The following is a 24,500-nucleotide window of genomic DNA, read 5'->3' as shown; positions in this document are numbered from 1 at the left end:
ACTGGAATAGTGTTTGTGTTGTTTAAGAAACAATCTTCTGTTTCCAATGGAATTACATCAGTTTCATAAGGCAAATACAAGAAGGCTATTTTAATTTGTTTAGAATCTAGAAAAACAGTTTGTTTGTCTGCAGGTAGCAGCATTTGGTTTGGATTCAAATATCACTGTAGGCAAAGTCACCCTGGCTATTCCCCCATGATGCATTTACTAGTTAACAAAGAGACAGAAGGACCCAGCACACATCCAATATGGCCACCCAGTGACATGGCCGACCAGGTGTTAGACACATTGTACGCTGCCTCTGGGCCTGCTTCGTCTGCTTTCTCCTCACGGCCCATTAGGCTCATTCCAAGAGATGGAGAATAATGCAATACCCTGGACAGTGCTTGTAAAGTACACACAAACTCACACATACAAAAACACGTGCAGTACTACATCTGTACCGTGCACCAGTCCCAGGCAAGGGCAGTCTGCCCAAAGGCAGCAGGTGTGTGGCTGGTGAAAACTGCCATGCGGTGATGCCGGATGCCAATCTTTCATCGTTGCACAGGCATCCAATCACATGGAACAATGTTGTGACATTATGGTGACAGCGAGAGAGAGGGAGAGAGAGAGAGAGAGACTGGGGGGGGGGGGTGTTCCTCAGCTGTGCCAAGTTCTCGGTTACATCTGCATCCAACACATGGGGAGTTTGGCTGTTTGATGTTTGCTTTGATTGGATCGAACTGGTGGGATGCTGGGTTTGTGGATGAGTGAACAGATGAGTGTATAGGGTGTGTGTGTGTATGTGTGTATTTGTTTACCTGACAGGATGACTCATAACTCATCTGTTCAGGTGGAAACCTCTGTAGGTTGTGAGTGAGAAAAAGAGAAATAAACTGAAATCAAAGGGTGTCACTTCGACGGTGCAAAAGTTTTACAAAGTGTGTTTCTGTCCATAGTGACAGGAAATGATGTCTTGAGAGAAATGTGGCACCATGAGTGCTGGTAGCCAGAATAGTTTTGTTTAAATATTGAGTAGTCAGGAGGCTGGTTCTTCTGTAAATGCTCTCAGTCGCTCCCACTCTCTCCTTCCCTCCCTCTCTCCGTTCATTCTCCCCCGTGTAAAATATGAGCATGGCAGCTGTGTAAATCTGGACAGGAGATAATGAGAGTTGATCCCCACTCAGTCCAGTGGGCCACCAGCCATGCTCGGTGCCAGTGACATCATCCTTAGGGAGATCAAGTAGAATGATGAGTGTGGTGACACTGTGCCATTTCTTCTGAGTCATACACACACTCACACCCTTTATGAAGTCTGTGTGTGTGTGTGTGTGTGTGCGTGCTCATGTGGTGCTGGAGGTTGGTGGTGTGATAGGATATTATTATTCTCTATCAGTGAGTGTACATGGTTGTAGATTTAATTCAGTGCAATATTGAAGCTTTAAAAAAATATGTAACAACATATTCCTTGCCTGGTTTGCTAAATGTTCCCTTCACTGACTTTATGTTTCTTCTCTGCTTACTGAGTTTGATTCCCTGACTTTTCATGTAGAAACGACAACAGATCATAGTTTTCCCCTGCACTGAAAATGTGTCATAATATGTCACAAACCCTGCCTCCTCCATGTAAGTGGATGGGACACAGACCAAACTGAAAAGTACAAGTTATTTTCATTTTCTGAGATGTTTGGTTTTAATTCGTTATTTGATTCTATAAAACTAGGGGGTAAAATGTCATGATTGATAGCTGAGACTGATTGGTTGCTTGTGTGTATCGTGGGATCTCGGTACTGCAGCTCCATCACTTGAGTCTCTGGCTCCGAATGACATTGTCGACATAGGATGGCAGTGTTCGTATCCACGATATTTTGGCTTCATTTCTGGGTAGTGGGAGCAAGTGGAGCCATCGTCCATCTTTACATACAGTCTATGGTACATGCTTACAAGGCCACGAGCATGGCTGATGGGTGCCTTGTTGATAATTTTGGTCAGTCATATTATGAGACACTGGTGATACACGGCCCTAATATGCTCTTCAAAAAATCCATCCATCTCAATGAGTCAAACTTGTCTCGCCACAGGCTCAAAAACAGTCGACAAATTCTGAACTGAGTTTCCAATTCAAACCAATTTACTTACTTCAATCAAGACTCATTTCCTTGATGCAAATGGAGTAATTTGCATCGTCTTGTTGCATAATTGAAAATTACTGAAACAAGGAAAACTCCTTCAGAAACAAATAGAGTCATTGTTTTCACTGATTTCAAAAGGCAAAAAAAAACATGCCTTCAGAGAAACCCATGCACGCACACATGCACAAATACACTCACACACATACACATATCATTTTGTGTGTTTGTGTTTTCCCCCCTCTTCTCCCACTTTGTCCTGTCTGTGTCTTATTTGCTTTGTATCCACGGAACTAAAACGTCGTAGTGAATAAAAATAACAGACAGTTGCCCCAGTACCATTGTCACTGACCTTGCTGATTACTTTTATGCCTGACAGAATATTTTCCTGCTTCTTCAGCCACTGCTGTTGAGCACAATGCCGTGCACATGTTGCAGGCAGTGAGCTGCAACAGAGGTCGACAACAATAACATGTATTGATTCATAGCAGTTACGAAACTGCGAACCCAGATTTGTATTGTGCGATTCATTACATTTGTAGTTGAGTCTTAATTGATGTGCCTGAGAAAGTGGGATATGAGGAGGAAAATGCTTTACACAAATTTGTGGTTGTTAATGTAGATCACACAAATAAAAAGTGATGATCTCCAGGTTTGCCATCAGTGCAGCTTTATTTCAGTCGAGTCATGGGGTTGACTTTTAAACACTGGGGGTGTTGTTTTACACTGGAAACTATTTAAAGAGCATATACATTCTGATTCACTGCATGACCCTTATAGGTTTGTAGCTACAACAATATTTCACCATGACATTCTTTCTAATGCTTGTATCTCCAACTTGATGTTTCTTTTATTTTGCAATGCACATATTTCCCCCTCCTCCCACCATGAGGTATCTTGAAAAACTGCTTTATCTCCCTCTGCTTTCCCATATTTTGTGTCATAAAGTGACATGATACTTGATTTAAATTTGTACCTACAGGTTAGTGTGATATGCAGTGAGACATCAGGGTAGATGTCTGACACCATCTCTGAGATTGATGTTGAAATGTTTCACATAACACAGTTTTTAGTGGGTTATATTTAATGGGAATTGACTGCAGCATAAGATGACTGACTCCCAGGTGTCAAGACAAATAACATAAAACTTGAATGGTCAGTAATTCATGATTTAAGCATGGAATGACGTCCACTTTGAGGAACTCTCTGATTTAAGTATGTTAGTAATATGACCCTGAAGGCTACTACAACTCCTGCCGCCTTCGAGACACTATGAGAAGTTACAGAAATAACTTGCTCAGTTCATGTTGTTGTGATTGTTGTCGTGCAAAAGACAACTACAGAAGGTAGTTGGGTCTAATTGGTAATTTTGTGACGTCACTCATTGATTTGTTCGGGTGTTGAACAGGTGTCAACTGGTCTTGTATTTGTTTCTTCTCTCTTTCCAAAAGTCTTCATCAGTTCCACCTAATTGGGATGTTTCAGGTACTTAGCCTGCATGGCTCATGTTTAGAGTCATTATGTAACTTTTAGCCTTCTTGTGAATATGTAAAACAGCAAACCCAAAACAAAATGTGGGCCTTTTTTGACAAATGTGGTGCTCTCAGCAAGGTGTAATCTTGATGTGAACCGAAATTGGCCAATGTGGTAAATGGTGAATTTGTCCCAAGTAGCACAAAACAAATTCAGGCCAGACTAGGCTTCTTTGGTGGACATGCTGTATTGCTAGGGCTTACTTGTGGCCCAGAACTGACAAACAGGAGCATACCATGAAGTGCCATCATTCCATGTGGTATGTGGGCCGGAGTGTGACAGTGTGACAGTGTGGGCCAAATCTGGGCCAACACAATCTTGCTATGTGGGAAGGTCGTTGGGATCCCCAATAAAGTTGTGAATGGCTGTTGATACCTTTAAGTTGTGGATCCACCTTGCTATTGTTTCATTGGGGTCACATTAGTCGGGGTGTGGATGAGTATTGAGCTGTCCGGGGGAGAACATGCCAAAGACCACCTCCTCTTCTGTCTTCTCTGGCTAAAATGTGTTCATTACAATCCCACCCATTGTTTTGTGAACTACCGTTTTGAATCCTCAAGTTTGGCATATTGGCCAACGCCATCTTGAACAATGGAGGAGCAACCTGTGATCTGCAACCATTGGATGGTAGTAGCTGTCAATCAATCTCCATGCCCCGATGAATACTGTACTTTATCGTCTATTTTACTCTGAATGGGATCATAATTTATGGAATAAACATTATGCTGTACTGAAGACTTGAAACTACCAAATGAGAACATTAAGTCATTAAGAATATATTTAGTGATATTATAAATCAGTTGAATAGGGTCATTTTCTCATAGACTTCTGTAGAAAGTCTTCTTTTTGCAACCAGTGGAGTCGCCACCTACTGGTCATTTGAGAGAGCACAGGCTTCAGGTACTTCCAAATTGGCTTCACATTCTGGACCATTTAATATAGAATCAATGCTTAGTTCTGATGTGCATCAGCATTAAAAAGAGAAAATCATGATGAGTGAACGTGTTGTTGGGAGGATGGAGTGAGCAAGAGGGGCGTGCAGATGTCGGGGAAGGAGAAGTGACGGACATGTCACTGATGGTGACACCCGATCATCCATCAACAGGTGTCAAAATGGTCATCTACAGGGCCACGAGCTACTGATATATACTCCAGCAAGACAGAGGGCTTCAGGGGTGTGGAGGAGACCATCAATATTCTCTCTTTCTCTTCGTCTGTCTCTTTCTGTTTGACCCTCCATCCGTTTGCATCCTCCCACCTCTCTTGTCCTTCTCTTTTGCACATATCCACCTCTCTTCTGCCATCCTCACTTCAACACAGTTCAGATGCATTTAATCACTCAAACACAGTTTCGGACATATACGTCAGTCCTCTGTTATATTTATATCTCCCTCTTCCTTTCAGCTCCATTCACCTACCAGGAGGTGAAAGAAACAACCCATAAATCTGGCCCAGGGCCCTTGGGGGGGTTGATGGAAAAGCGATGGGATGTTTTACCTCCTCCTTTTTTTAAAAACCCCCTTCATCCACCCAAATCCATTCCTCCATCTCTCCATCCCTACCGTTCTCAGACTCGTTCTCACCTCCTCATGTCACAGTCAGGCTATTAAATGTGGGGCTCAATGACGAAACATGAGAAACAAACTGCAAAATGAAACTTGTACCGACACCTACAGTGTGACCACAATATGTCCACTCTCACTGTGTAACTTGCGACAGTGTACATGCACACACACACACACACACACACACACACACACACACACACACACACACACACACACACACTTATTTGTGGATAGAAACCATTGGCAGCCACACATATATGAACATGCATATTATATGTCCATATATGTATGTGCTGCATATGCAGTTCCACATTCATATACTGCACTTTACATACTTGGTGCCTTAAGGTAAAGTGCACAGTAGAAAGCACATATAAATGATTAAATTCACCATATAGCTGCAATTTTCCAAACCCACTAACACACTCAAAAAGAGCTGAATAAGATACTTTGGGAGATGCTCCTATACGGATGAAAACAAACTGACCCCAGTGGTTTTAGCCTCATAGTGAAGAAAGTAAAGATTATTTCACAAAGTGCCTCACAAACAAAAAAATGTTCAAGATAACTCTGTAAGAGAGAAAACAAAAAGCATAAAGACATTAAAATAGAGACTACACATGTTGGGACTGCACAAGGTCAAACAAAGGTCAGTTTGAATACTTTTGTTTTTAAAGTCAAAAGAGGTCACAGGACTTTATGTCTGTAGGAAGAGCACTCCACAGTGTCACTGCCACAACTTCAATTCAAGCAGGAGAGAAAAATGGACAAAATTTATGGCCGCGCACAATGACAGAAGAAAGTGATGTGACATAAAAGCCAGTTTATATGGTGCTTGGACCCCTCGTGATATCATCAAGGTTAAAAGGGGGGTGGGGCAATGCTTCGTATGTGAAACACCCTGGGGTCTAGACACGTGATGGTTGATGGGATTGAGAGAAGACCATACTGAATAAAAATTTGACTGGATAACCGTTAACAACTATGGCCAGCGGAGTAGAAGAGGCAAAGAGAGAAAGTACCTGATCAAACTCACACTTAGGACCTTGGGCATTTGGAGCCAGTAGCATTTGAAAGATAATATGTGTAAAAGTCAGAAGGCTCCATCTGTTATTTCGATGTGTTGAATACATTTAATCAACTTTTAATATTTAATATTTATAAAATATATTTATTATATTATGGGGCTCGTTTTGTTTTCAGGTAGATTATTAACCCAAAGTCAATAAAACATGAGCACGTTTCAGTAAAGGTTTGTTCACATATTGAAAAATAAACTTTATAAAAGATCTTGATTCAAAATGAATAAAATGCTAAATAAATGAAAACTGCTAACACATTACTTTAGAACCCCGTTCCTGTGCAATTTATGAGAAATCCCATTAACAAGGATGTTACAGTGAGAACACGAGGAAGAGACTGCAACAGGGGGAAATAATATTGACTTATGAACACACTATTCTAACAATATGTGTTGTTGGAGGTGGAGATACAGGATGAATCGTACAGAACTAAAGAAAAGAAAACTTAGAAGAAACACTCAGCAGCTGTGTTGTGAATCTCTCATTGCATCTCAAACATCACTGGCCTCACTGCCACACGTGTACACGCACAGATTTCCTGAATAGACAGGGGATGTATCTTGACATGTGATGGCTTTTTACTCGCTGCAGAGTCAGTGTCTGTAACTGAAGGTCGCGCTTGGATCCCTGCACCCGCGTCACATAGAACCACCCACTGCTGCTGAGAGCTGACGAAAAGCTTTTTTTGTTCGTTTTTTTTAGGGGGGAGTTTGGTGCTTTGTTCTGGTTGTACCTCACACAGCGGTAAAGCTGTTTGTAGTATTCTCACGGCATCGTCATCCACAAAACCCTGACGGCTGGCTTCATTTCAAACACTCGCTGTTTGATGTCAGACGCCTGCTGTTTCCTTTCTCGAAGGAAATATTTTGATTATTCCTGACAATAAGCTCCTGATTTTTGTACTGTGCCGAGGTGTCGACTCCTTCTCTGGCCCTGCGAAGTGATATTTGGGCTCCTCAGATTAAGCAGCTTTTTAATTGGCATTTCTGCTGCTTGTATTGTGCTTTAATTACTTTCCTTCTATGTGTGGAAGATGTCTTTATCTGAGGTTTGATTCAATGAACCTCTTCTCTTCTCAAGACATTTGCACTTTAACTGCAGCGTAAATAAACGGCACAAAATAATGAATAATTTGAGGCAAATGTCGCCGCTCCAGCATGAGGCGATTTAGCAAAAATAAATTATAAGGATCAAAATTAAATAAAAATGAAATCTTCTAATCAGGCGATAATTATCTGCGACTTCTTTTACTTAATGAAAAGAAAAAAGAAAAAATACCTTTGAACACTTGGAGAAAGTATTCATGGATGATTTCAGGATGTCCATCAGTTTGAAGAACAGCTGCAGTTTAAGTACGTTAACTTACAAACACTGTTCAAAGAGATTTCTACCAATGCAACCAGCAAGTGCATATTTTCAAAAAGTTTAAGTGTGTGTTCAGGAAAATGATGATGTCAGCACTTACTATGCACATGGCCACTGTTGCTTTTTGTATTGAGCATGCAACAACAATGGCGACTATACACCAGTTGACACAAGAATAATATTAGATTTTATCGCCACTTACTGACCCAACATGCTTGTTTGAACATTTGAACTTTGTCATTCTGGACAGAGATATTTTGTAATCAGAGACGAAAATATCAAAAAAACAGTAGTGTAGACAAGCCTTAATTCTGGGAAGGTTCCATTTGTTTGTGAGCAGTCCACGTTTTGTGCATTTGATTGATTCATTATCCCCGACAAGAGTGGGTCTCTGTTCAAGTATTCTATATCATATGCTTTTAAAGACACAAATAACTACGATCAATGAATAAAGATACATTTATTTAGTAATATTGACTAATAATATCAGTCTGGATGGAGGAGGAAGTGGTTCTTCCTACTACTTCTACTGCTTCGAATCTGCAATGTTGTCAACAACATGCGTTCTGATTGGTTAGATTTGTACATGTCGGAAGTGAAACCTTGAAAAATCGTCCTTGATTTGAAAAAGCAAAAGGATGTGATGTGAAAGCTTACACTGACTGACTATTGGTGTGAGAAATATTTACAAGTTGCAAATCAACTGCACAACTGCGCATCTAGTGTGTAAAGCTCTTTTCTGTCTGCAAAACAGTGAAAAAGACGATTTCCGAAAAACATCAAAATCTGTGTTTAATGCAAACTTAAGAACTTAGTGATCCGTAAATTCTGTCTCCACAAAGCCTTATTGCTGTTGCATGCATTTATATTCATAACCAAGCGTCTTCATGTGACAGTGCAGAGCAATTAGCCCCTGAAGAGGCAGGCAGGGTTTATACTGGCAGGCTGATGAGTTCTCCTCCAGCCCTGTGCTCAGCACAGCGTCTCCTCTGAGAAGTGCTAGATCAGCTCTGTGGGGAGGCTGCATACATACACAGGGGGCCCTGCTGAAGATGGATTGTGCTACTCAAAGGGAAGGTAAACTGAAACTGGTGACCGTCCATATAGAGGAGGCTGGAAGCCGTGGGTGAGCTGGAGTGTGTTTTTGCTCTTGTTGTTTGCTTGAGTGGACTTATGTGAGTCTGTTTTTCTTTGTGCACATGTGGTCATATGTGTCAGTACACAATCATGTGACCTGTACATAGCTGTGCACTCATTGACCTTGTCCAAATACAGTGGCCTTGACTTGTGTGCTGCACAGCTCAGACCCTTAATGAGCTGCTCCATGAAGTATATCCCAAGTCGTGGATAAAACTCAACAGCTCCCTGAACAAACTTTTCATAGTCCATCTCACCTGGCTTTATATTTAACCATGTGTGTTTTATCAGAGATGCAGCGTTCTTGTGAAAAAGCCCCTGAACAATCTGAGCACGGGCTAATTAGCACCTGTACCTCTCGCACGTCGTCTGATCAGGAGTACGAGAGCGAGTGGGTGAGAGAGATTGGGGGTAAGGGAGAGATCAGTCAGTGGTGAAGGTGTGATCGAGCCGCGCTGATATGGAAATGCAGGCTTTAATTATGGATGAATACATTATCAGATCAAGGCTGAGGATTTGTACTCTGTGTATGTTTGTGTTTGGAGATTGATATCAGGGGACTCCACAGGCCCCTGTGAGATTCTGCGTTAGTTTACTCACAACCAACGAGAGGTCAGCGTTGAGTTGTGCTCCACTATTAAAGCATGCTCACTGACTGTAGCATTCTGAAATATACATTTGAATCTTAAACATCACTTATTTCTTTGCATATTGATCTGTATTATTGGTTCTATCACATGAAGTATGATAAAGACAGTGTTGTTCAACTATTCAGTACTAGGCCTGATGTAAATACATTTATTATGGTATTTACATTTCTCCCAAAATGTCTTATATTCCTGCTTCCTATCCTCTGTGACTTTTGTCTATTTTCTCCTCATGTAAAATTCTTGTGCTATTCAAGCAGTTGCTTGGAAACATTTTTTTTCAGTCTCTAGAATTTTTTGTTCTATTTGGCTTTTATTTCACAATTCACCCGAGGTCATCGGACAGCCATTATTGTTATTGTTTGCTTTTAGATGTACAACTACTTTTTATTTCCAGAGTAGTATTTGGACTTTTACTTCTTTAAAATACTCCTATACTTGACAGCAACAATCAAAGACAAATTACCTCTTGTGAAAATCTTTTCACCTCACTGCAGTGACATTTCCTCCAATATCTTGTGACATCACCCACCCACTGGGTTAGAAACAGATTCTGACTGTGAATATGCAGAATGTGTGGGCAAGGACAAATCAAATTGAGCAGGTGGTGCCTTGGTCGCCAAAAGAGGTGGAACACTTTGACCAAAATGCATTGGCTATCTGCTTTTTACATTAATTCAAATTCAGATAGCTGTTATTAGAGATGAGCTAAAATGACCTAAAACACCCACTAAAGCTCTTGCTATGTTATGTGAGAAGAAATGTTCGATGCATATATTAAAATAAAGTAGTTTTACTGTAAACTGTTTACAGATATCCACTGACTACACCAGAGGGACATTTTGATTCTGATTCATTTACTGATGATTTGGTCAATGCAGGTGTAAAGAAATATACTTGTTATAAAACCTTTATTGTTGTGAAGCGGCTTGGTGTATTTGATTGTTTGACAGGATATATTTTCATGTGTTTCCGCCTCTCTAGCCGTATGACTGTGTGGATAGTTTATCCAAAATGTGAAATATGTCAACATATTTTAGTTTGACCATAACGGAGTACAGACTTTCATGGGTGATAAATAATCATAGCTTGGGCCGTAAAACTAAACATTATCATCACTTTTCAATCCCAGCAGACAAGGATCCTGATTAATATTAAACATAACAAATATCAGTATCTTAGCATCGTCATGGTGAGATAATACACTAGTGTTAACATTTAGCTCAAATCACATCTGGTATGAATGTAGACTCTTGGATTACAAACACAGATTGACAGATTCCTTTCATTTGTCCATTCACATTTCATTGAAGGACTGAACATAATCCAGCAATGCATCCCTGAATGTCCATGACTGACTGATTCAGTGTTTGTGATGAGGTTACATCATTGGCCAGGCGGCCAAGAGTTGAGAGATTTTACCATTCCCACTTGCTCTTTCAAAATTAACAGTGTCCATCATTGAGTGGGTTTTAAAGGCAGTTTTGCCAGTTTAACGATTTTGTCGCTACATTTACTGACTTTTTACAACTTTTTACATCAAAGCACCGACTGTGTCTGATCTGTTCAACAAAAGGCAGAAAGGTGGTGTAGCAGTTTGTTTCCCAGATGGAGGCAGTGCACATCATGTAGTGCAGAGATACATAAATATAAAGTATTGAAATATAAAGGGCCCATTCTAGGGTAAAGAAAACATATATTCGTACAATTTAGATAAAACACACTTGTGAAAACATCACTTGGATTATTTTATATTCAATTTCAGCCGATAAAGCCGTTGAATCTAAATCTTACACACTGGATCTTTAAGAGTTGGGGTGTAGAAGTTAATCCCAGCTGATGAGGAACATTTTAACTCATTGTGAGAAGGTTCACACCAGATCACAGGGCCTGTATCATGGCTGTAGACAGATTCTTCTACCTCATTCTCAAAAGCAGAGAGATTATTTGTTTGCTTGATGACTAAAGGCTGGCAGCGGCTTTACACCTCCAGCTGTTACCCAAGAACAGTTTTATACTGTAAAAACTGCCTGATCGAGACTGGGAAATTCAAGAGTTTAAATTTAAACAGGCAGGACAAACTAATTGCTTTGAATCTGCGGAATTATACTGTGGGGAGAAGAAGTAAAAAAGACTAATTAAACCAGTAAATTCTCTCCAGGCGTCAGCCATCCGCCACTGCACTGCCAGCCAGGCCGCTCGCGTGTGGTTCAACCTCACAGACTCAACAGACTACCCCCACCTGCCCAGGAAAGACCCTCGAGAACAGAGGTGCAAATAAACTTATACAATGTAATTAATTCTGCAAAGTGACAATAACAGCTAGATTATCTTAAGCCGTTTTCAGACATGACCTGCGCAGTCTGCCTTTCACACATGCACAACACAGCAGGGGGTTCTCGGCATTCAGGAGAGAGTTGGCACAGCTGGGTGCAGCAGGCAGAGGCAGGAAGTGACGCTTTAACACACCCCGACACCGTCATCAGCTCTTATCACCGCAAACTCTCTTGACATCTCGGTCGGTGTCTTCTACATGTGTGTCATGGCTTTTACCCAAGGAGATATTGGTTTTCTCTTTGTTCTTTTTATTTTCGTGTCTGTCGTGTGTTAGTAGCATCATCAACCCCCACACTCGCTCACTGTGAATCCAGCGGGGAATCCCCTGCTGTGTTCACACATTCTTTTCTTTATACTAGGAGGTCAGTCTGCAGAATCTGCCGAGCCTCACACTCGGACATTTGCGTTCACACATGCACCTCCTCCAAAGAAAATACAGAGGATCTTGGAAGTTCATGTCTGAAAGCAGCTTTAGTGGAATTGGATTAACTGTCTTCTAACACTGTATGTTGTTAACAATCTCATCAATCTGTCAGTATGAGGTGTGGTGTGCAGAAAAGTCGGTCAGACGAAAAAAGAACCATATGATTTGGTGTTTTGCTCTGCCTGATGCAGCCAGGGTGCAAAGGTAAGATCCAGCAGGAAGTTTTGTGATGAGAGTGTCAGGGCTGTTACACTTTACAGCCTCTGCAGATGGACAGCTACGACAAAGCTTTAAAAGTGCCTTTTCCCTCATCTGCTGGTCTGCAGAACTGCCCTCACTGCACTCTGCCCACGAGCAAGGTCACCTGGGGAGAAGGGAGCGGAGAAATGACAGCAATTTAGTGTTATAAACATTTATGGACGTGTTTTATTGTATTTATATGCCCCATGACTGGAGGGGATTGAACTATCAAAAATAGCTGTCTCACAGTTTTTTTTCAAATCAAAATAAGAGAAGTCCTAATTCCAAGGTTGCTGCTGATCTAATTAAGCTCCTAATTAGCAGTGGTGAGAAATAGAGCCTTGACATAAAAAGGGGGAGAAAAACAAGATGGTCTCTTTTGGCTCCTGCTGCATCAGGGAACAGAGACGAACTCCGACACAGCACAGCTGTTTTGAGGCCGTCTGCAGAAACCACGGCCTGAGGACATGGCGCTCATTTTCACTGTGATTCTGTTCTTTTTGGCCTGTGTCTGTCTGCAAAGAACAAACTAATTTTATAATTTCGTTTGTTCAAAATAAACTTGGAGCTCTTATCTAAGGCTGCCTACACTCTGTGGGCTCCTGGGAAAGACTGATACTTCATTAACAGTAATGCCGATATATTGATTTAGACTTTGAGGCTTGCAGTGCAGTTTGCTGTTTGTGTTGAACGGGCTAATAAACAAAATGAAAATTGCACCTTATCTTCCATGTTTACATTAAACCCTATGATGCATGTAAAGCCTTATGTATCTTTGAATGAAAGGACTATTCCTAAAGTGAATAATAAAAATGATGGATAACATGCAATCAAAAATGACTGCCTCTTTCTGCTTTGAGTTTTAGAGTCTCACCCGGGTTTGTGACTACATATTTGTGTCCGCAGCCTCTTTTGCACGTGGCAGTGATGACTTGAAGCAATATGATTTCTCATTTTATTGTTTTTTTTCCGCCTGTTGACGCCTTTCTCTGCATCATTTGATCTTTTTATGCAGCCACATGTAGCTGATGGTCATATTATGCATGGTGGCTGGGTTTCTATTATGTTGCACATGGGTAACGCTCTGCAAGTACATTAGGAGCAAAAAAGGCTCTGTTCTCCATATTGTTTATTTAGTTTTATTGTTTTTATTTGTTTTTGCCGATGAGAGAGAGATGCTGATTTTTGAATAACTGCACTTTCACATTCATACAAGGGCAGTGACGCCAATGTTTGTCCCCACACATACACACACTCGCACAAACTTTCCCATATGTGTTGCCTCTATTAATCTGCTGTTGTCTCTCTTTGGTCCTTGTTTAGAATCACAGTGCACACTGTGTGGTGAACCAGAAGGTGAGTGGGCCTCGCCATTCCCCAAAAGCTTGTGTCATCGTCATCTCCTTGCCTTGTTTATTCGCTGTGTGGGGAGGGTGGGAGGTGGAGCGGGGGCGACGCTTTGCTGCAGACACACTGTTCTTCAGTCTTCAGCTCAGTAGAGCAACGGCACAGGCCAGGTTTTATGATCCACATAGAAAAAACACTATAAAAAGGTAACGTCCTCCTGGTTTTGATTTTATTTATTATAAAGCATTCAAACAGCGGCCCTGCACTTTTGGACCTATCGCAGGTGTAGACTAGAGAAGGTCAACAGAATGTCAACACCAGGAGACGGCTCTTACTGACCTGACTGATTGACAGTGTGAAGGCTGAGGTGCACAGCTTTAGATTGTTCTTCACTTCTGCTTCTCATCTCATTAATTGTTATTATTTGCGTGCACATGTTATTTTGTGAGTGTTTGTGCACTCATGCACATGTGTTATTATGTGATCATGGGTGCACAATGTGCTCCAGATGTATTTTAAGGCTGAGAGCTCTGGAGCCCACCACTACATTGTCAGTAATCTCAGTGCAATCCATTTCATTTGTCTCCTCATATTTCATTCCTGAAACCCAAAGTCATCCCTCTGCATGGGTAACAGTGTTTGGTTGGGCTGACCACGCGCTGCCTCCCTGAATGTCAACTAACTCAATGAAAGAGTTTGTGATGAATTTAAAACTATTGGTTGATTGGCCAAATGTTGAGATGTGCCCCCACTGCCTGTTGCTCTTACAAAATGGACAGTGTCCATCGTTGGGTTTAACCTCCGCCAAAAACAACTGAACGGATTTCCACGAAACTTGTTTTTCAGATGCCGTATGTGTCAGGGAAGAACCCATTAAATTACATTTACACATGATGAGGCGTTTATTTTTTACTTTCTTCAATACTGCTAGAGAGGGCTTTTTTTTTTTTACATTTTCACAGTTTTCCCAGGGAATCATTGGTGAATGTTGATTAAAAAAAATCAGGTGTAAAGTGTGTAAAATTAGGTGCAGCTTGATTGAAATAAAGGGGCCGTGGCCGATGTATGTGCTCTACTAAGTACTGTTCTAGTTTTGCATGTAAGTACAACTACACAGCACAGTGATGGTGTTTAACTTATGTGTAAGATGATTTTGTAAATCTATGCTTTTATTTCATCAAGATTTTAGCAGTCCAGAACAGCAGCTTATTGGAAACAGGTTGGAAGTAACTGCTGGTTAACATGCTTTCCTAATGGTAACTTTTTCGTTCTTGTTCTGTTGTCTGATGACAGAAATAAAAGAAAACCTGCAAATGAGAACAGCTTTGGAATTTTTGGCTGCATTGAAATACCCTTTATGTGTGTAAAGAGAAAAGGAAAGAAGCAAACAAATACAGTGCTGAAAGTGGCTGACACTTCACACTGCACAATGCAAATATACCGCAGCGAAGTCATGAGCATGCTAATTGGACTATTCCAGTTCCACAAAAGTTTTCAACAGCATCCTTACTTTTGCACATTAACCAATTTATGCACAGTCCAGCCATAAGATAAAACAAGATGAGATCAAACTTTATTGATCCCACACCAGGGGAATTCACATTTGCAGATTGTTGTTTCATATGGAAATCTCCCATTGCTCACAATGTACCGAAAACAAAATAGAAAGGAATTATGAATGCAAAAGGAGTTGGTAGCTTTGTTGACATTTTGCAGCGAGGAGAGTGAATCTAGAAAGAAACCATAAACATGTTCAGTGACGGACTCTGTGACAGATTAGATATTTCCCCCTGGACTTAACCTTGTCCAGGAATCAGCCATGTGCCTCTGAGCCCAATAAGCATTATTCTGTGTCTCCAAAATCAATGGCGCTCCCTCTGCTTTGCTTGATTGGATTAAGACATAATCAAATTGAGCGCGATAACTGTGTGCCTGTGACCTTCCTGTTGAGATGGACAGAGAGAGGAGGGAGGCCTGAGGGAAGGACAGGGTGTGTGTGTGTGTGTGTGTGTGTGTGTGTGTTTGTGTACAATATTTCATGTGTGTAGCTGTGTAGAAGAGAGCTCCCAAGGCATCTCCATGCTGTTTCTTCATGTTGCACATGCAGGGCCTCAGGCCTTGTGCAACAGGGAAATGCACGGTGTCCCTGAAAACCTCCAAAGGGAGACCAGCCCTGGAGAGAGAGTGTGTGGTTGGTTGACTTAGAATGATTGTGTAAAAAAAGGTATCTGGAATTATTTCCATAAATCTGAATATCTAAAACTACAAACAATCATAACTTGTGTTTAAGTTTCCTGAGAGATAATTTATTTTTCATGCCAAAAAATTGGCTTTTTGCTAAACAAACAAAAAGATTACCTTCAAAACTGTGGTTAAAAAACACTGTCTGGTTCTCCACCAACAGATTTCACTTTTAGCAGCTAAATTCTCCTGTTTACTGCTCTGAAGGTATAGTGTACAGTTATTTTTAACACTGTGTCAAAAATGTTGATAAAGATTAGTTATTTCCTTAATTTACAAAAAGAAGTGGACTACTGTTATGTGATCTTTATCCACACTGGTGTATCATATCATCACTGGTGTCTACAATAAATGAAACACGCAGCATTTCTCTCTGTGTTTGCTCTGACAGTTGTTAGAGGAGAAACAAATGCATTTACAAGGCCAACCAAGGCCTCACTGCCTGCAGGTAATTACTGTCCCGCAGGAGAGACAGAGACAGAGCAGGAGCCCATGTTATGGTGTAAGGGAGAAAGTCTGAAGTGCAAAGATGTGTTTTTGCACATCTTGTCTCTCTGTCTTTTTGCAGACTGCCGGGGGCAACTAACATGTCCTGTTGGGACCTCAACACTCATATGACATAAGACATTAAAAGATGAGTCTGCATCGTACTGGGAAATAGATACCTCTAATTTTGGGAGGTGAAAATTGATATCAGTTAAGTGTTTTCCAGTAACTGGACTGTGTAGATTTATGGGCTGTGTTTATTTAAACTTTGCGTGTTTAATTAAAGCTTGAAGTGAGTCATTTTTAGAGCTTGGGAGGCTGATTTTCAGGCGTCTGTAAACTGCAGAGAGAGAAACCAGAAGTCTGGATAATAGATATTATAGAAGAAGGACAGGGAGGACGCTTCCATAGACGGGGCGGCCTTAAATCTAAACATTATTGAAAAGACTGGGCTCACCTTGACTCTGTGGCTTCAAAGCTGAAAACTATAATTAGGAAGACTCATACCCAGAGAATACACAATATAACTGATGAAAATTCAAATAAAGTGTAGTGAAGGTCTGACATATGGTGTCAGTGTCGTTTTGCATTACTCATGTGAGATGTCAGAAGAAATCAGAGCTCTTTCTGTGTCGGAATAAGCGCCCTGTCCTTGGGCTGATGTTGGTTTACTTACAGACTGCAGGAGTGAATGTGAGAGGGAGCATTTCGTCGTTAACCGAACCTTCACAGCGACCCTGAACTTCCCTGTGGAACAGAGAAAGATAGAAAATGGCCACGAGAGGGAAGAGGGCAGAGGTGAAGTGTGAGATGGATCAGGAAGGACAGAGAAGAGAGAGAATGAAGGTGGCTAAACTTGTCTTCTACAATTTTGTTTATATAGTATTAATTTGTGTAGCCATTTATGTTTAATGCTAAATGTGACTGCTGCTCAGATTATGTTCACTAGCAGTGTGAACTGGGGTGGACGGTGCATACCAAGCTTTGATTGCTTATAAAAATGGTCGTAGACTCTGGGTATGGAGAGTGAAACCAGTGCGAAAGTATCTGAAACCTGTATTCTATCAAATGACCAGCAGAGGGTGCCTCCACTGGTTTCAGATGATTTCAATCTCTAGTTTCAAGTCTTGGTCAATACACCAAGATAATAATTTTCTATATTATGGCCCCATTTAGTGTTAAATAGATGTTAAAGGTTCAGTTCATCAAATTTAATGACACCTTAAGGTTAAGTTGTATGTTGCAGCTGAACACCCCTCACCTCACCCTCCCCTTCTAAACTTGAAAGAGAACCTGTGGTAGCTTCTGTTGTCATAAAAACTCCAGCCTCCATAGAGAGGACCCGCTCTTGATGTAAATGTAAAGTATTTAAATATAAACGGCCAATCCTAGGATAAAGAAAACAACAATTCGTACAATTTAGATAAAACACACAAGTGAAAACATCTCTGGGATTATTTTGTATTCAATTTCTGCCAATAGATTCCTCTCACCTAAATCTTACACACTGGACCTTTAATGCACGGTCTGCGCTGTGGCCTGGATATCATGTGATTGACAGCTAGTCACGCCCAATGGGTGCAGATGGCAGGCGTGTTGGTGGGCATGCAGTGTCGTCTCCTTCAAAAGTGGGGACTTTTCAAAACATCAAGATGGCTCTTGACAAAATGACAAACTCCAGGCTTCAAACCGTAGCGGTGGGTTGCCACTTGGTACCAAACGTAGAACCTTGACACTGGAGATCAGGGTTCACATCCTTAGATCGACCATTCACTTAATTTCTTTACCAAGAACACAATTTTTCCTTCTACTTTACCAAGTGCTTGAAGTGCCTACAACACCATGTCTACAGCAAGGCGAAGTCAGAGCAACACATTAGCAGTAAACACAGAAATAGACTGTCAGATCTGCATTTTAAAAGCACTCAGCCCAGCACATAATCACTGGAGTTCCTGTCACAGTTACATCACTGTAGTTAGAGGTAAGAATATGCTTTGGGTTGTGCTAATGGGAATACGAACACCAGCAGTGATGTGTCCTCTGTAGACAGCTGGACCGATGAGTGTGCCTGGACATGCAGTAAAACTCTTGCTTTAGCTGATATGTCTGAATATTTTGTTGTGTTAAATACACATGAATAAAATGCATTTTTAGCTGATACATGAAGTATTGGGGCTGAATGTTAACAACGTGTCCTCGTTGCATCGATAAAAACAAAATCTGAGCAGCATTACATCTCTATAAAAACATATTTACACCATGTTTTGGCAAACTATCAATAAGGTAGGACGTAGAGCAAATACTCAGATATGAAAAGAAAAGACATTTGTGAAGTACTCCAAAAGGCTTTCTCTGTTATGTGGAGCGCAGACTCCTCCATATTCAAGCAGTGCATGTATTCAGTGCCCCTCTAGACATTTCCCCAGGAGAGTGGGGGGTGTCTTGGAGTTATAAGTAATATCATTGTGCTCTAACGCATATTCCCCCTGAGCCCACAAACACTGTCTTGTATTAAATTGGGCAGCATGGATTTTTAATTTTCAGAAAACCATTTGCATTGTATGTTGGCTAGACGAATGGAAATCATGCCAGACCGCTGGCCAAGGTCAGTGTCCAGTATGGAGGAGGCTTGTTGGTAGGTGTGACGGGAGTACTGATGCTTTGCATTGTGAATTTTACTCAGCAGATGATGCACTCTGTTACCCTGCAGTCTCTATTTGCACTCTGTCTATGGTTAGCTGATAATGTGTTATTTTAAAGTTGAATTATTTGCTCAGGAATCACTTTAAGATATATATAGATTGAAAAAGTAAGACATAAACGTTTAGAAGCTGTATAGGGTTCCAGTTCTTACCACTTCCCAGACATTCTGTCGCTTGGCAACAAATGCCCTTAAATGTCAGTCAACCGTTATCATGAGAAACACTGAGAGACACCAGGACTTTAATGGTTTAATGTCCCTAGAAAGAAAATAAGTATGATTTGAATTAAACTTTAAGTCCCAGTACTAATCGTCAGTGGGCCTCAGAGCCTCCATAACTTCCTCTCTCTCCTTGTTAGGACTGTGTGCTGAAACAAAGCTGAAGTTTCTGTTTCCGCTGCTCAACTTGTCATATTTAGAGACCTTTTGTCTATAGCTTGACAATTCATGTCTCTTCCCGGCCATGGTGACTCGATCCGGCTGCACTCCATACACCATATTGTACGCAGCAGAGGAGCCAGGCAGCCTGACGGCCAACCAGTGCAGTGTTGGGTTCCAGGCCCTGGAAGGCCAACACAATGTTTCAGAGGATGTTTGAGAGGATGGCGAAGCAGCAGCTTTATGTCCCTAACAGCCATCTGAGAGAGAAAAAAAAACCATTTGAAGATTGCCTGAAGCTGCACAGTGAAGAGGGATTAAGAAAACATGCTATTTAAACTGCAAGCATTTTCTTTTCCTCTTCAGGCGGCAAGGAAAAGTGCAGCACGCAGTCAATCTGCTGAGCTTATCATCAAGTGACCAAAGTTGCTCTTTCAGCTTTTTGCAGTTGCAGACATGCATAGAGGAGCACACAACTACCACTTACTGTCACACAACACACTCTCCTGATGCTTTCCTCAGCCACTTTGATATTTCTACACTTAATAATACCCTTCAGTGCATCTAAAAATTATTTTTTTTATGTCTCTTCAATTCAGGTGCCCGACATTTAATTCTTATCAGGAAAACATAATGGAGGAGGCAGTGTGGACAAAATTGTGGCAGATTTGCTGGCACTGCCTCAGACATTACATGCCATCTAATCTAGCTTCAATTTGAGTGCAGGCATGACAAATGTGCGGGGATGTTTCTGTCCTGGAGATTGAAATGGAACAATCCTCTCTCAGACACACTCCGCTGCCATCGATCTGTCCACCTCTGACTCTCCAGTAACACGAAAAATCAGTGGCTGGAGTAATGAGAAGGCAGAGATACAGATGCCTCACCAGTGGGAGCTGAGACCTTCAGGAGCTTTGGCACAATTTCAAAACAGAAGGTGCTCCATCGCGATCAGGACTTTGTTTCCACAGTGTGAGAGCCCAGGCTGCAAGTCTAACAGTGACCGCACCCTTTAGAACGGCTCTGGTTCCAGAAGTTTTACAATATTTTAGCTTTTGGCAAGTTTATTCTGGCTGATAATCAAACTCTCTTTTTACTTCTGGAAAACAAACTGTTGAGCTCTATAGGAGCTTCGTTGTATGTGTGTCTCTAGGTGTGTTTCCCAGGTGAGCAGCTGTCCAGGTCGGGCTGTAATGGCTGCAGGGGAGCGCATACGGCGCAGCTCTGCTTAGAGTATCCTGGGAATAGCGAGGGGACAAGCTTGACATCACTCCAGGCGATAGACTGATGAGCAGCAGGAACATCGGGGGGGAAGTTTGAACTAACTCAGACGGGAATATCTTGAATAAGCTTTTTGTGCACGCTCCCATTTATGACTCATTTAAAAAGACACTGCAATAGCATGTTTGCCAAAAAAAACAAAACTCATCAAGATGACTCACATGAATATATCTCCAAATACTTGTGTTGTTATCGCCCATAAGCATCATGTTCTGAGGCAGAATACAGTCAATAAAATGATAGTGTTACTTTTGAATTCATCGCTGTCTCAAACCTCACTGTAGCTCATGTGGTTTTATTAGGCTCTGGGGGTGATAACAAGAGCAACTGACCGTCTGCATGCAAATAGTCTCATTACGAGGAAAGCTCCCCGGGGCTCTGGTATAAATTGGCCAGGGGAGGTGTCATCACTCTGCTCCTGGTGCACACATCATTCAGCTCCCGTTTCATGATGGCGGTTAAATACCAATCACTCCACTTGATCATTTGGATGAGTGAAAGTATCGCGGCGAGAACAAACTTGGCGTAACGTAGCTATTGTTTAGTTAAAACTAGAAAAAAAATAAAGATGAATAAAATTGTAATAATCAAACAACACGAACAACATTAGCATCAGCTTGACATCATTTGCACTTTCCCTCAGATGTTTACATATACCTCTCTCACACCCCAGTACACGAACACACATCTCGCTGCAGGGAGTTTCTTTGCATGAAAATCAAAGAAACTCCAAACGTTAACCCAGGATGTGCGCTAATAGTTGCTGCTTAAATGTGATATACAGTTGATCGATATTATATAGTTGGGATCATATCCCAACATATCAAAACTTTGTCAATATCAACATTGAGCCGATCCAGTGGGAGCCACTACACTGAAGTGCACAGCTACAGTTTCTGTTATCAGTTATATTCATTTAGTCACAGTATACAGCTCAATGTATACAGTTACAGTTTAATGAAGGTGGATTGATACGGGATCAATGAGGCAACTAAAGCCGGTGGATGTTAAAGTTTGATGGAGAATAAGACAAAACATTTTTTTTTGCATCAAAGCACCTCTTGTCCTGATGGCTTTACCTTCACCATACTTACCTGCTGTTGTTCCACCTGTACCCTGTAGTGTCGCCCCTATTGTTTGTACTCAATAAGATAAGTCAGCGTGTTCAAAACCATTTTTCACAAATATGTATGCACTAATATAAAAGCGCATCATTTTAATTCTGTATGTGCAGTGCATTATGTTAGGCTCACAAACAGGATGAAAGGGCTCATACAGGAATCAAGTATTATGAACTATATCTAAACATTTATTCCATATACTGTAAAAGTGGAACAAAGGGTCAATGTCAACTCAGACCAACCATTAACATTTAGATTCAGAGAGTTATGCTTAACGTCACACTAGTCCTTTATGATTATGATACCTTGCATCATGTCTCTAAAGTTGGCACATCATTTTGTACATTGCAATATACATGTAGGGAAAGTTGAAAGTTGATGTGCAACATGTTTATACTGCATTCAAATTCCAAACTCTTCTTGTTTTATAGTTTTTTGCAGTTTGTTAAATGCATCACTACATTATATTGCATAGTATTTCAGTTTCAACTTTGTCTAATTGCTGGTAAATACCTCAGCATTGTCTTCTTAATAAAACCAGGAATAGTGTAACATCCACTAATGTCTTCAGTGAATTGAGACTAAAGTAAAAAGAATTGGTCTCCACAAATACACAGAATCCTCCAGACTATGAGGCCTCATTGTCTCTGCTTCACATCCATCTCTCCTGCCTTTACCCTCTCTAATGTGAGTGGGTCCACTGCCCCTCGCTGCTGTGGTCGTCAGTGCCGAGGTCTTCTCCCCCCCAGGGGAACTGTCTCTTTCTTCAGAGCCACTTATTAAAACCCCAAACCTGGCCTCTGGGAGCCTCTTACTCTCTTTCTCCTTCACCACCTCTTCCTCGGTCTCTCCTCTTTAAACACACACACACACACACTGGGGCAAAGGTGCAAGTTTCTCTCCAGTTTGTTCCACCCAGTCAGGCGTGAGCAACAAGAACCAATTACTGTAATATGACTCATAAAATTCTCTCCCTCCTCCTGAACCACCAATGTCATCATTTCACACCACTTCTCTGCCGGCCCTTTCATTTTCAGACAGCCGTGGCCTGTATGATCAAGAGCCCCAAAGAAATTAATCATCGCTTTGCAAAGCGATGGCACCTCGGAGATGCTAGTGATTACAGAGCAATGCAAACTCACCATATTTAAGCCCTGCATCATTTTTTGATTGGAATCAAAAGTTTACTGCCACATTTTTATTCATAAAGTCTCCACAGATGCATCACTTGGCCAGCCAAGCGTTAGGCAGGCCCAGAGATATCGGATGATGCACTGACTCGCTGCTGAATCGCAAGCACACTGTTGCTATGTGTATGCTCACAGTGCTGAGAAGAATGGATCAGGAGAGTAGAAGACTGATGGCTACTGTCAGGTTGCAGCACGGGTGAATCATGAACACCCCTATTTTCACCCGAGTTTCCACATAATGTTCCGCTCCTCGTTGTCTCCTTTTCGCTGGCCCTATATTTTTATATGATTGTGCCCAGTCGGGAAATAAGCTCAGATTCTTTTTCATTTCAAGCGAAATGTCGTCACTGACATTTTGACAATGTGCTTCCAGAGGACAGCTCATAAAAACGAGGGGGAAGGATGTAGCTCGGTGACACGGCGCTCATCAGTTCATTGTGGCGCATTGTTTACAAGTTGATAAGCTCAAACAGCTTGAGGTCACGGAGAAGCACAATCCCCTTTACGTAACAGGGGAGACTCAGTCCTCCGTGCCATATGACAGACAGATAAGTCTTTCGGGGACCCTGAATCACCATGACGAGGGAGATAATGAATACGACTTGCATCCTACAACAGAACATAAGGGCTTTTTTTTTCATGGATGTGCTGGTTTCATTGCCAAACTCTATCTCTCACTTCAGGTTATTCCTCTCTTGTTCATGCACCAAAATCAAATTATTATGCTCAGCAGCCTCTTCATTTAGGCAGATATTTGGATCAGGAGTGCTGGGAAAAGACAACTCTTTTTTCTGCCAGAATACCTTGCAGTCTTTGTGAAAAGCCAAAATGTCATCTAATGTTCCATGCACAATGTTTTTAATAAAGTGTGTTAGGGTACATGCACATCCACCATGTTGCAACTTAGCAACGACTCTATCTGTGGCTCTATTAGCTATTAACTTCAGTGCAATTCAGGTGAGCAAGTCAGACAGATTTCCCAGTGGCCCAGAATTCATTGACTCCGCTCGGGCTCAGACATTGTAGCAACATAACACACAAATGCTCGACGGACCAAAAGTTTAGTGAGGAAAATTGAACGATGCCAATGAAACAACATGGCCATTACAGCTGGAACATGGCCGGGTCCCGCTGTATTAAACCTTTCATAATAATTCAGGTCGATAACTGACTGCTGTCTCTAGTTTTCTCATCACTGTGCCTCATGAGCTGCTCCGCAGGCTTTCAAGCAACACATGTTCCTTTTTTAAATAATTAAAAGCTGTCTCTTCTTTTTAACAGGGAGCACTGGAAACACAAAACTGTACCACG

The 24,500-nt window shown here is 41.4% G+C and overlaps 1 protein-coding gene across 10 annotated transcripts in view; it reads left to right on the top strand.

Annotated features, from left to right (window-relative positions):
- Nucleotides 1-24,500, top strand: part of dlgap2a (discs, large (Drosophila) homolog-associated protein 2a) — a 167,091-nt gene that overhangs the window by 66,859 nt on the left and 75,732 nt on the right. Inside the window, exon 2 of one of the 10 annotated variants that reach the window (XM_069535789.1) lies at nt 13,768-13,800. The exons of the other annotated variants lie outside the window; for them this stretch is intronic. The gene's annotated coding sequence lies outside the window, so the exon portion shown is untranslated. The remainder of the gene's footprint in view (nt 1-13,767; nt 13,801-24,500) is intronic. 10 annotated transcript variants of the gene reach the window in all.

This window comes from Paralichthys olivaceus, chromosome 12 (assembly GCF_024713975.1).
Source record: "Paralichthys olivaceus isolate ysfri-2021 chromosome 12, ASM2471397v2, whole genome shotgun sequence".
NCBI lineage: Eukaryota > Metazoa > Chordata > Actinopteri > Pleuronectiformes > Paralichthyidae > Paralichthys > Paralichthys olivaceus.
Note: the sequence above shows the minus strand (reverse complement) of the source record. Positions and strands in the feature narration are given on the sequence as shown.